At 57.9% G+C, this 12001-nt stretch overlaps 6 non-coding genes across 6 annotated transcripts; all 6 read left to right on the top strand.

Annotated features, from left to right (window-relative positions):
- Nucleotides 1-2058: 2058 nt before the first annotated feature.
- Nucleotides 2059-2141, top strand: TRNAL-AAG (transfer RNA leucine (anticodon AAG)). Its single transcript has one exon. It is a non-coding gene; the product is annotated as a tRNA-Leu (tRNA).
- Nucleotides 2142-2283: 142 nt separating this feature from the next.
- TRNAL-CAG (transfer RNA leucine (anticodon CAG)) lies at nucleotides 2284-2366 on the top strand. The gene has a single exon. It is a non-coding gene; the product is annotated as a tRNA-Leu (tRNA).
- A 3183-nt stretch (nucleotides 2367-5549) lies between these two features.
- On the top strand, nucleotides 5550-5632 carry TRNAL-AAG (transfer RNA leucine (anticodon AAG)). Its single transcript has one exon. It is a non-coding gene; the product is annotated as a tRNA-Leu (tRNA).
- A 142-nt stretch (nucleotides 5633-5774) lies between these two features.
- TRNAL-CAG (transfer RNA leucine (anticodon CAG)) lies at nucleotides 5775-5857 on the top strand. The gene has a single exon. It is a non-coding gene; the product is annotated as a tRNA-Leu (tRNA).
- Nucleotides 5858-9041: 3184 nt separating this feature from the next.
- Nucleotides 9042-9124, top strand: TRNAL-AAG (transfer RNA leucine (anticodon AAG)). The gene has a single exon. It is a non-coding gene; the product is annotated as a tRNA-Leu (tRNA).
- Nucleotides 9125-9266: 142 nt separating this feature from the next.
- Nucleotides 9267-9349, top strand: TRNAL-CAG (transfer RNA leucine (anticodon CAG)). The gene has a single exon. It is a non-coding gene; the product is annotated as a tRNA-Leu (tRNA).
- The last annotated feature ends 2652 nt before the right edge of the window (nucleotides 9350-12001 follow it).

Here is a 12001-nt window from a genome sequence, read left to right as displayed (position 1 = left end):
CGCTGAAAATCGGACCAACAAGGTTTGGGACCAGGATGGGCCGAGCTTTGGCGCGGCTTGTCTTTCTCTCCTGGTGGAGAGAGGCTTTTCGGGGATGCCTGGGACAAGTTGGGCTGCGTGTTTAGGGCCCAAGACGTGTCGCTTGCTTGAGCTGACATTTCTTCTTGCCTTCCCCTTCGCAGTAGCATTGCTGGATGAGTCCTTTTTGGCCATGCTAGTTCTGCCTCTTCTCATCTCTTGCCCTGTTCTGGGCTCTTTTCAACTAGCGCTCTTTGAACGTTTAGAAGGAGCACGTTAGGGGTGGAGCGCTGCCTGCTGCCAGAAGTGACTAGCTGCCAGTGGCCTCCCTGGACAGAGCCACCTCCTCCTCCCTGCCCGCCCCGGATCGCTCAGAAAGCTCTTGATGCAGGCTGCAGCCGGGGGACTAAGCTGCCATCTGAAAAGTCTTTGCAGTACGTCCTCTCTTCGCGTGGGTCAGCAGCCCTTCCGGGCTGCGTTTGCGTAGCAGATGCGCTCCTGAAGCGATGAGCTGGGTTCGAGACGGGAGAGCGCAGGCAAAATGGAGGAGGGTCAGGGTCCCCTTAGCCTACAAGCATGGAACACTAGAACTGGAAGGGACCTCCAGAGGGCATCGGGTCCAGTTCCTTGCCCTCTTGGCAGGACCGACCACCCTTGTCAGGTGTCTAAGGCCTGAAATCCTAGTTACCTTTGGGAAATGAGGTCCTTTATTCCAACGTTGGGGTATTTTTTTTGTTTCTGAGCCCCTTGGGACTTAAAGGCCAACCCTGCAAACCTTGCAAAGCCAAAACAAGGCCTTACTTTGGACAATCTCTTCAAACAAGTGACAACAAATTGCATGGTTCCTAATGCGTAATGTGCGTGCAAATTGCACTTGGTAGCCTTGCTCACGTGAAGGGAAATCCATTCTTTCTTCCTGTCTGGGAGCACGTTCAAAATGGAGAAGCACACGAGTGGGTCGCCTCTGCGTGGTCCTTCTTCCTTTCTACGGCGGAGGAGGGAGCCATTCCGCTTCTGGCAGTCTCCCAGGCTGTTGCTTCAGATGGGGATTGCAGTCTGATGAGGCCCTTTGCCTGTTAAGCGCAGCTTCAGCTGACGACGAGGTCGCCACGCCTCTTCAAGTGGTCTCCCGGAACCAACTTCAACTCCAAGCACAGGGCCGCCCCTGACAACTTCACATCCACAAATGATACAGATCTAGCAGCAGCAGCAGCAACAAGACATTCCGTGAATGACCAGCTCTCATGAGACCCCTCATCTGGCCCACTTGGCACAGCGTTAGGTCGAAGCTTTGGACCGTGGTTACAGCAATGGTTCTGCTAGTCGTTGTCAAATCCAAGAACATCACAGAGGGCTGATCCCCAGGCTGATTCCAACGAGGCTCAGGAAAGCAACAATGCCTCAAAGACGTCCCAGGCTCAGAATCCCAACGGACACAGTCAGTGAAATCACCTGAAAGAGAAGACAAATGCAGAGCAACAGTCAAGCCAAGTCACTCACCCCAAAGGAACTTACTCACGCCTGGTTCGTTCAGCAGGGGGCTCTCCTTCTCAAACTGCCCCGTTTGCATGCGCTCGAGTGTCCGTTTGGGCTGCATTCTTTGCTGCCTGCTCTTGCGTGGCTCTCCCCGTGCTGTTTTCTTCCAGCGTGGCCATTTTCAGAAAGAAAAGGGGAAAAGGCCAGCAGTACGCTGGCGTGAGGCGCGCCGCTGCCTTTTGAATTCCACTGACTGCCACCCAGGAGAAAAACTTGCCAGCTGGGTGGGGCTGAATGAGTGGTCCAGAGCGCTGCCTTGTGGGGAGGTGTGGCTTCCCAATGCCACTCCTGAAAGTGGGCTGTCGGGCTTTTGTTGCTCGGGGGCAGGGAGGCTCCCTGCTCTTTTGCGTCAGTTGGTTTCAGGGGTTTCCTGTTGATCTGCTGGCAGGAGTTTTCCCGCCCCCCGGGGCCTGGTTGGGAAAGCAGGCCACCTGCTGGCGGGGGCCATGTCCCCCTGCCACCGCCAGCGGCGGGCAGAAAAGAAGGGGAGGGGCCCTTCTGGCCGTCAGGGTGGCCGAGCGGTCTAAGGCGCTGCGTTAAGGTCGCAGTCTCCCCTGGAGGCGTGGGTTCGAATCCCACCCCTGGCAGGCGGCTGACTTTTTCAGGGACCACCGTCTCCTCTTGGCAGCCAGGGCTGGAGCTTTTGTTGGCAGCAGCGGCCCTGACTCCCAGTGGGCCGGAGTGCTGCCTCTCTGCCCACAGGTAGCTGAGGGAGGAGCCCAGCCGGCCGTCAGGGTGGCCGAGCGGTCCAAGGCGCTGCGTTCAGGTCGCAGTCTCTCCTGGAGGCGTGGGTTCGAATCCCACCCCTGACAGGCGTGGGCGCTCCCGTGAAGGCCAGCGGTCCTTTGGAGGTGGTGCCTCTTCTCTTCTCTTCTCTTCCCGCCCCAAAAGGCGGGCTGCCCTGGTGTGCCCAATTGGCCGGCGGGGAGGGAAGGGCACAGCAATGAGAAAATCCACAGGAGACTCTTTGCTACAGGCTGTGGGATTTTCCACCCCACTGGGTGCAGCACATGCTGCGGGGGAACAGGGCACATTCGGAGGACCCCCGCCTCCCTCAAGCAAAACAGGCCCTTGGCTGACCTCTTACGGAGGTGATGGCAAGATGCTTTGGGCCACAACCCCACAGCAGGAGAGGCCGACGAGGCCGCCCTTCGGCTCGGTGCGTGCCGAGCCCTTGTCCCTTGGGTTGCGGCCCAATTGCCGGGAGCTTCTTCGAAACATCCACAACTGGCCCCAGGACGAGCAACTGACGGGAGCCTTCAAGTGATTGCAAATGGCACGGGTGCCCTCTGCCTACCGAGACGTGCGCTGGAGCCTCTTTCCTGGGAAATGCCCGGGCGGCACGTGCCCCGCAGCAGGGGATGCCGGGCCCTGTCAGGCCGGGGAACCGTTTGAAAAGAGGGACCGCTTTCTGGAGGATCGGTACTTTACTCGGCAGCCCTCGGGGCTTCACGCTACGCCCTGGCGAGTGCCACAGTCGGTCAGAGAAGATTCTTTCCAGCTAACCTGCGGTCTCGCGGGAAACCCATCGCTGGATCCATGCCGTAGAGCCGCTGTCGAGAGCGTCTTCAGCACCGACGGCACTTCTCCCTCACAGTAGCTCAGCGGCCTCGTGCTGCCGTTAAACGGCTGGCCACGCTGGAAAAGGAAACGGTTTGTTCCTCGCTGCGTCTGGGACCAGGAGGGGCCTGGATTCCATCCAGATGGCCTTTCTGTCTTTCCTGGTGGGGAGGGGATTTTCTGGGGGGGAGCGCAGAGAAGTTGGACTCCATCTTTCGGGCTCCCCCAGGGGCATTGTTGGAATTTCCACAAACTGCTTGTTTTTCATCACCGGTGCTAGTTCCAACCCCTGCTTTTGCGGCCTTCTCCTGCTGCGCTTTTCCCGTCTCTGCTTTCTGGATTGCTTTCTACCCTGGGGGTTCCTACCAGGTGTGAGACGCTGAAAATCGGACCAACAAGGTTTGGGACCAGGATGGGCCGAGCTTTGGCGCGGCTTGTCTTTCTCTCCTGGTGGAGAGAGGCTTTTCGGGGATGCCTGGGACAAGTTGGGCTGCGTGTTTAGGGCCCAAGACGTGTCGCTTGCTTGAGCTGACATTTCTTCTTGCCTTCCCCTTCGCAGTAGCATTGCTGGATGAGTCCTTTTTGGCCATGCTAGTTCTGCCTCTTCTCATCTCTTGCCCTGTTCTGGGCTCTTTTCAACTAGCGCTCTTTGAACGTTTAGAAGGAGCACGTTAGGGGTGGAGCGCTGCCTGCTGCCAGAAGTGACTAGCTGCCAGTGGCCTCCCTGGACAGAGCCACCTCCTCCTCCCTGCCCGCCCCGGATCGCTCAGAAAGCTCTTGATGCAGGCTGCAGCCGGGGGACTAAGCTGCCATCTGAAAAGTCTTTGCAGTACGTCCTCTCTTCGCGTGGGTCAGCAGCCCTTCCGGGCTGCGTTTGCGTAGCAGATGCGCTCCTGAAGCGATGAGCTGGGTTCGAGACGGGAGAGCGCAGGCAAAATGGAGGAGGGTCAGGGTCCCCTTAGCCTACAAGCATGGAACACTAGAACTGGAAGGGACCTCCAGAGGGCATCGGGTCCAGTTCCTTGCCCTCTTGGCAGGACCGACCACCCTTGTCAGGTGTCTAAGGCCTGAAATCCTAGTTACCTTTGGGAAATGAGGTCCTTTATTCCAACGTTGGGGTATTTTTTTTGTTTCTGAGCCCCTTGGGACTTAAAGGCCAACCCTGCAAACCTTGCAAAGCCAAAACAAGGCCTTACTTTGGACAATCTCTTCAAACAAGTGACAACAAATTGCATGGTTCCTAATGCGTAATGTGCGTGCAAATTGCACTTGGTAGCCTTGCTCACGTGAAGGGAAATCCATTCTTTCTTCCTGTCTGGGAGCACGTTCAAAATGGAGAAGCACACGAGTGGGTCGCCTCTGCGTGGTCCTTCTTCCTTTCTACGGCGGAGGAGGGAGCCATTCCGCTTCTGGCAGTCTCCCAGGCTGTTGCTTCAGATGGGGATTGCAGTCTGATGAGGCCCTTTGCCTGTTAAGCGCAGCTTCAGCTGACGACGAGGTCGCCACGCCTCTTCAAGTGGTCTCCCGGAACCAACTTCAACTCCAAGCACAGGGCCGCCCCTGACAACTTCACATCCACAAATGATACAGATCTAGCAGCAGCAGCAGCAACAAGACATTCCGTGAATGACCAGCTCTCATGAGACCCCTCATCTGGCCCACTTGGCACAGCGTTAGGTCGAAGCTTTGGACCGTGGTTACAGCAATGGTTCTGCTAGTCGTTGTCAAATCCAAGAACATCACAGAGGGCTGATCCCCAGGCTGATTCCAACGAGGCTCAGGAAAGCAACAATGCCTCAAAGACGTCCCAGGCTCAGAATCCCAACGGACACAGTCAGTGAAATCACCTGAAAGAGAAGACAAATGCAGAGCAACAGTCAAGCCAAGTCACTCACCCCAAAGGAACTTACTCACGCCTGGTTCGTTCAGCAGGGGGCTCTCCTTCTCAAACTCCCCCGTTTGCATGCGCTCGAGTGTCCGTTTGGGCTGCATTCTTTGCTGCCTGCTCTTGCGTGGCTCTCCCCGTGCTGTTTTCTTCCAGCGTGGCCATTTTCAGAAAGAAAAGGGGAAAAGGCCAGCAGTACGCTGGCGTGAGGCGCGCCGCTGCCTTTTGAATTCCACTGACTGCCACCCAGGAGAAAAACTTGCCAGCTGGGTGGGGCTGAATGAGTGGTCCAGAGCGCTGCCTTGTGGGGAGGTGTGGCTTCCCAATGCCACTCCTGAAAGTGGGCTGTCGGGCTTTTGTTGCTCGGGGGCAGGGAGGCTCCCTGCTCTTTTGCGTCAGTTGGTTTCAGGGGTTTCCTGTTGATCTGCTGGCAGGAGTTTTCCCGCCCCCCGGGGCCTGGTTGGGAAAGCAGGCCACCTGCTGGCGGGGGCCATGTCCCCCTGCCACCGCCAGCGGCGGGCAGAAAAGAAGGGGAGGGGCCCTTCTGGCCGTCAGGGTGGCCGAGCGGTCTAAGGCGCTGCGTTAAGGTCGCAGTCTCCCCTGGAGGCGTGGGTTCGAATCCCACCCCTGGCAGGCGGCTGACTTTTTCAGGGACCACCGTCTCCTCTTGGCAGCCAGGGCTGGAGCTTTTGTTGGCAGCAGCGGCCCTGACTCCCAGTGGGCCGGAGTGCTGCCTCTCTGCCCACAGGTAGCTGAGGGAGGAGCCCAGCCGGCCGTCAGGGTGGCCGAGCGGTCCAAGGCGCTGCGTTCAGGTCGCAGTCTCTCCTGGAGGCGTGGGTTCGAATCCCACCCCTGACAGGCGTGGGCGCTCCCGTGAAGGCCAGCGGTCCTTTGGAGGTGGTGCCTCTTCTCTTCTCTTCTCTTCCCGCCCCAAAAGGCGGGCTGCCCTGGTGTGCCCAATTGGCCGGCGGGGAGGGAAGGGCACAGCAATGAGAAAATCCACAGGAGACTCTTTGCTACAGGCTGTGGGATTTTCCACCCCACTGGGTGCAGCACATGCTGCGGGGGAACAGGGCACATTCGGAGGACCCCCGCCTCCCTCAAGCAAAACAGGCCCTTGGCTGACCTCTTACGGAGGTGATGGCAAGATGCTTTGGGCCACAACCCCACAGCAGGAGAGGCCGACGAGGCCGCCCTTCGGCTCGGTGCGTGCCGAGCCCTTGTCCCTTGGGTTGCGGCCCAATTGCCGGGAGCTTCTTCGAAACATCCACAACTGGCCCCAGGACGAGCAACTGACGGGAGCCTTCAAGTGATTGCAAATGGCACGGGTGCCCTCTGCCTACCGAGACGTGCGCTGGAGCCTCTTTCCTGGGAAATGCCCGGGCGGCACGTGCCCCGCAGCAGGGGATGCCGGGCCCTGTCAGGCCGGGGAACCGTTTGAAAAGAGGGACCGCTTTCTGGAGGATCGGTACTTTACTCGGCAGCCCTCGGGGCTTCACGCTACGCCCTGGCGAGTGCCACAGTCGGTCAGAGAAGATTCTTTCCAGCTAACCTGCGGTCTCGCGGGAAACCCATCGCTGGATCCATGCCGTAGAGCCGCTGTCGAGAGCGTCTTCAGCACCGACGGCACTTCTCCCTCACAGTAGCTCAGCGGCCTCGTGCTGCCGTTAAACGGCTGGCCACGCTGGAAAAGGAAACGGTTTGTTCCTCGCTGCGTCTGGGACCAGGAGGGGCCTGGATTCCATCCAGATGGCCTTTCTGTCTTTCCTGGTGGGGAGGGGATTTTCTGGGGGGGAGCGCAGAGAAGTTGGACTCCATCTTTCGGGCTCCCCCAGGGGCATTGTTGGAATTTCCACAAACTGCTTGTTTTTCATCACCGGTGCTAGTTCCAACCCCTGCTTTTGCGGCCTTCTCCTGCTGCGCTTTTCCCGTCTCTGCTTTCTGGATTGCTTTCTACCCTGGGGGTTCCTACCAGGTGTGAGACGCTGAAAATCGGACCAACAAGGTTTGGGACCAGGATGGGCCGAGCTTTGGCGCGGCTTGTCTTTCTCTCCTGGTGGAGAGAGGCTTTTCGGGGATGCCTGGGACAAGTTGGGCTGCGTGTTTAGGGCCCAAGACGTGTCGCTTGCTTGAGCTGACATTTCTTCTTGCCTTCCCCTTCGCAGTAGCATTGCTGGATGAGTCCTTTTTGGCCATGCTAGTTCTGCCTCTTCTCATCTCTTGCCCTGTTCTGGGCTCTTTTCAACTAGCGCTCTTTGAACGTTTAGAAGGAGCACGTTAGGGGTGGAGCGCTGCCTGCTGCCAGAAGTGACTAGCTGCCAGTGGCCTCCCTGGACAGAGCCACCTCCTCCTCCCTGCCCGCCCCGGATCGCTCAGAAAGCTCTTGATGCAGGCTGCAGCCGGGGGACTAAGCTGCCATCTGAAAAGTCTTTGCAGTACGTCCTCTCTTCGCGTGGGTCAGCAGCCCTTCCGGGCTGCGTTTGCGTAGCAGATGCGCTCCTGAAGCGATGAGCTGGGTTCGAGACGGGAGAGCGCAGGCAAAATGGAGGAGGGTCAGGGTCCCCTTAGCCTACAAGCATGGAACACTAGAACTGGAAGGGACCTCCAGAGGGCATCGGGTCCAGTTCCTTGCCCTCTTGGCAGGACCGACCACCCTTGTCAGGTGTCTAAGGCCTGAAATCCTAGTTACCTTTGGGAAATGAGGTCCTTTATTCCAACGTTGGGGTATTTTTTTTGTTTCTGAGCCCCTTGGGACTTAAAGGCCAACCCTGCAAACCTTGCAAAGCCAAAACAAGGCCTTACTTTGGACAATCTCTTCAAACAAGTGACAACAAATTGCATGGTTCCTAATGCGTAATGTGCGTGCAAATTGCACTTGGTAGCCTTGCTCACGTGAAGGGAAATCCATTCTTTCTTCCTGTCTGGGAGCACGTTCAAAATGGAGAAGCACACGAGTGGGTCGCCTCTGCGTGGTCCTTCTTCCTTTCTACGGCGGAGGAGGGAGCCATTCCGCTTCTGGCAGTCTCCCAGGCTGTTGCTTCAGATGGGGATTGCAGTCTGATGAGGCCCTTTGCCTGTTAAGCGCAGCTTCAGCTGACGACGAGGTCGCCACGCCTCTTCAAGTGGTCTCCCGGAACCAACTTCAACTCCAAGCACAGGGCCGCCCCTGACAACTTCACATCCACAAATGATACAGATCTAGCAGCAGCAGCAGCAACAAGACATTCCGTGAATGACCAGCTCTCATGAGACCCCTCATCTGGCCCACTTGGCACAGCGTTAGGTCGAAGCTTTGGACCGTGGTTACAGCAATGGTTCTGCTAGTCGTTGTCAAATCCAAGAACATCACAGAGGGCTGATCCCCAGGCTGATTCCAACGAGGCTCAGGAAAGCAACAATGCCTCAAAGACGTCCCAGGCTCAGAATCCCAACGGACACAGTCAGTGAAATCACCTGAAAGAGAAGACAAATGCAGAGCAACAGTCAAGCCAAGTCACTCACCCCAAAGGAACTTACTCACGCCTGGTTCGTTCAGCAGGGGGGCTCTCCTTCTCAAACTCCCCCGTTTGCATGCGCTCGAGTGTCCGTTTGGGCTGCATTCTTTGCTGCCTGCTCTTGCGTGGCTCTCCCCGTGCTGTTTTCTTCCAGCGTGGCCATTTTCAGAAAGAAAAGGGGAAAAGGCCAGCAGTACGCTGGCGTGAGGCGCGCCGCTGCCTTTTGAATTCCACTGACTGCCACCCAGGAGAAAAACTTGCCAGCTGGGTGGGGCTGAATGAGTGGTCCAGAGCGCTGCCTTGTGGGGAGGTGTGGCTTCCCAATGCCACTCCTGAAAGTGGGCTGTCGGGCTTTTGTTGCTCGGGGGCAGGGAGGCTCCCTGCTCTTTTGCGTCAGTTGGTTTCAGGGGTTTCCTGTTGATCTGCTGGCAGGAGTTTTCCCGCCCCCCGGGGCCTGGTTGGGAAAGCAGGCCACCTGCTGGCGGGGGCCATGTCCCCCTGCCACCGCCAGCGGCGGGCAGAAAAGAAGGGGAGGGGCCCTTCTGGCCGTCAGGGTGGCCGAGCGGTCTAAGGCGCTGCGTTAAGGTCGCAGTCTCCCCTGGAGGCGTGGGTTCGAATCCCACCCCTGGCAGGCGGCTGACTTTTTCAGGGACCACCGTCTCCTCTTGGCAGCCAGGGCTGGAGCTTTTGTTGGCAGCAGCGGCCCTGACTCCCAGTGGGCCGGAGTGCTGCCTCTCTGCCCACAGGTAGCTGAGGGAGGAGCCCAGCCGGCCGTCAGGGTGGCCGAGCGGTCCAAGGCGCTGCGTTCAGGTCGCAGTCTCTCCTGGAGGCGTGGGTTCGAATCCCACCCCTGACAGGCGTGGGCGCTCCCGTGAAGGCCAGCGGTCCTTTGGAGGTGGTGCCTCTTCTCTTCTCTTCTCTTCCCGCCCCAAAAGGCGGGCTGCCCTGGTGTGCCCAATTGGCCGGCGGGGAGGGAAGGGCACAGCAATGAGAAAATCCACAGGAGACTCTTTGCTACAGGCTGTGGGATTTTCCACCCCACTGGGTGCAGCACATGCTGCGGGGGAACAGGGCACATTCGGAGGACCCCCGCCTCCCTCAAGCAAAACAGGCCCTTGGCTGACCTCTTACGGAGGTGATGGCAAGATGCTTTGGGCCACAACCCCACAGCAGGAGAGGCCGACGAGGCCGCCCTTCGGCTCGGTGCGTGCCGAGCCCTTGTCCCTTGGGTTGCGGCCCAATTGCCGGGAGCTTCTTCGAAACATCCACAACTGGCCCCAGGACGAGCAACTGACGGGAGCCTTCAAGTGATTGCAAATGGCACGGGTGCCCTCTGCCTACCGAGACGTGCGCTGGAGCCTCTTTCCTGGGAAATGCCCGGGCGGCACGTGCCCCGCAGCAGGGGATGCCGGGCCCTGTCAGGCCGGGGAACCGTTTGAAAAGAGGGACCGCTTTCTGGAGGATCGGTACTTTACTCGGCAGCCCTCGGGGCTTCACGCTACGCCCTGGCGAGTGCCACAGTCGGTCAGAGAAGATTCTTTCCAGCTAACCTGCGGTCTCGCGGGAAACCCATCGCTGGATCCATGCCGTAGAGCCGCTGTCGAGAGCGTCTTCAGCACCGACGGCACTTCTCCCTCACAGTAGCTCAGCGGCCTCGTGCTGCCGTTAAACGGCTGGCCACGCTGGAAAAGGAAACGGTTTGTTCCTCGCTGCGTCTGGGACCAGGAGGGGCCTGGATTCCATCCAGATGGCCTTTCTGTCTTTCCTGGTGGGGAGGGGATTTTCTGGGGGGGAGCGCAGAGAAGTTGGACTCCATCTTTCGGGCTCCCCCAGGGGCATTGTTGGAATTTCCACAAACTGCTTGTTTTTCATCACCGGTGCTAGTTCCAACCCCTGCTTTTGCGGCCTTCTCCTGCTGCGCTTTTCCCGTCTCTGCTTTCTGGATTGCTTTCTACCCTGGGGGTTCCTACCAGGTGTGAGACGCTGAAAATCGGACCAACAAGGTTTGGGACCAGGATGGGCCGAGCTTTGGCGCGGCTTGTCTTTCTCTCCTGGTGGAGAGAGGCTTTTCGGGGATGCCTGGGACAAGTTGGGCTGCGTGTTTAGGGCCCAAGACGTGTCGCTTGCTTGAGCTGACATTTCTTCTTGCCTTCCCCTTCGCAGTAGCATTGCTGGATGAGTCCTTTTTGGCCATGCTAGTTCTGCCTCTTCTCATCTCTTGCCCTGTTCTGGGCTCTTTTCAACTAGCGCTCTTTGAACGTTTAGAAGGAGCACGTTAGGGGTGGAGCGCTGCCTGCTGCCAGAAGTGACTAGCTGCCAGTGGCCTCCCTGGACAGAGCCACCTCCTCCTCCCTGCCCGCCCCGGATCGCTCAGAAAGCTCTTGATGCAGGCTGCAGCCGGGGGACTAAGCTGCCATCTGAAAAGTCTTTGCAGTACGTCCTCTCTTCGCGTGGGTCAGCAGCCCTTCCGGGCTGCGTTTGCGTAGCAGATGCGCTCCTGAAGCGATGAGCTGGGTTCGAGACGGGAGAGCGCAGGCAAAATGGAGGAGGGTCAGGGTCCCCTTAGCCTACAAGCATGGAACACTAGAACTGGAAGGGACCTCCAGAGGGCATCGGGTCCAGTTCCTTGCCCTCTTGGCAGGACCGACCACCCTTGTCAGGTGTCTAAGGCCTGAAATCCTAGTTACCTTTGGGAAATGAGGTCCTTTATTCCAACGTTGGGGTATTTTTTTTGTTTCTGAGCCCCTTGGGACTTAAAGGCCAACCCTGCAAACCTTGCAAAGCCAAAACAAGGCCTTACTTTGGACAATCTCTTCAAACAAGTGACAACAAATTGCATGGTTCCTAATGCGTAATGTGCGTGCAAATTGCACTTGGTAGCCTTGCTCACGTGAAGGGAAATCCATTCTTTCTTCCTGTCTGGGAGCACGTTCAAAATGGAGAAGCACACGAGTGGGTCGCCTCTGCGTGGTCCTTCTTCCTTTCTACGGCGGAGGAGGGAGCCATTCCGCTTCTGGCAGTCTCCCAGGCTGTTGCTTCAGATGGGGATTGCAGTCTGATGAGGCCCTTTGCCTGTTAAGCGCAGCTTCAGCTGACGACGAGGTCGCCACGCCTCTTCAAGTGGTCTCCCGGAACCAACTTCAACTCCAAGCACAGGGCCGCCCCTGACAACTTCACATCCACAAATGATACAGATCTAGCAGCAGCAGCAGCAACAAGACATTCCGTGAATGACCAGCTCTCATGAGACCCCTCATCTGGCCCACTTGGCACAGCGTTAGGTCGAAGCTTTGGACCGTGGTTACAGCAATGGTTCTGCTAGTCGTTGTCAAATCCAAGAACATCACAGAGGGCTGATCCCCAGGCTGATTCCAACGAGGCTCAGGAAAGCAACAATGCCTCAAAGACGTCCCAGGCTCAGAATCCCAACGGACACAGTCAGTGAAATCACCTGAAAGAGAAGACAAATGCAGAGCAACAGTCAAGCCAAGTCACTCACCCCAAAGGA

The sequence above is a fragment of the Carettochelys insculpta genome, chromosome 2, assembly GCF_033958435.1.
Source record: "Carettochelys insculpta isolate YL-2023 chromosome 2, ASM3395843v1, whole genome shotgun sequence".
Classification (NCBI taxonomy): Eukaryota; Metazoa; Chordata; order Testudines; family Carettochelyidae; genus Carettochelys; species Carettochelys insculpta.
The sequence above is the reverse complement of the archived record's forward strand: the minus strand, read 5'-3'. Positions and strand labels throughout refer to the sequence as shown.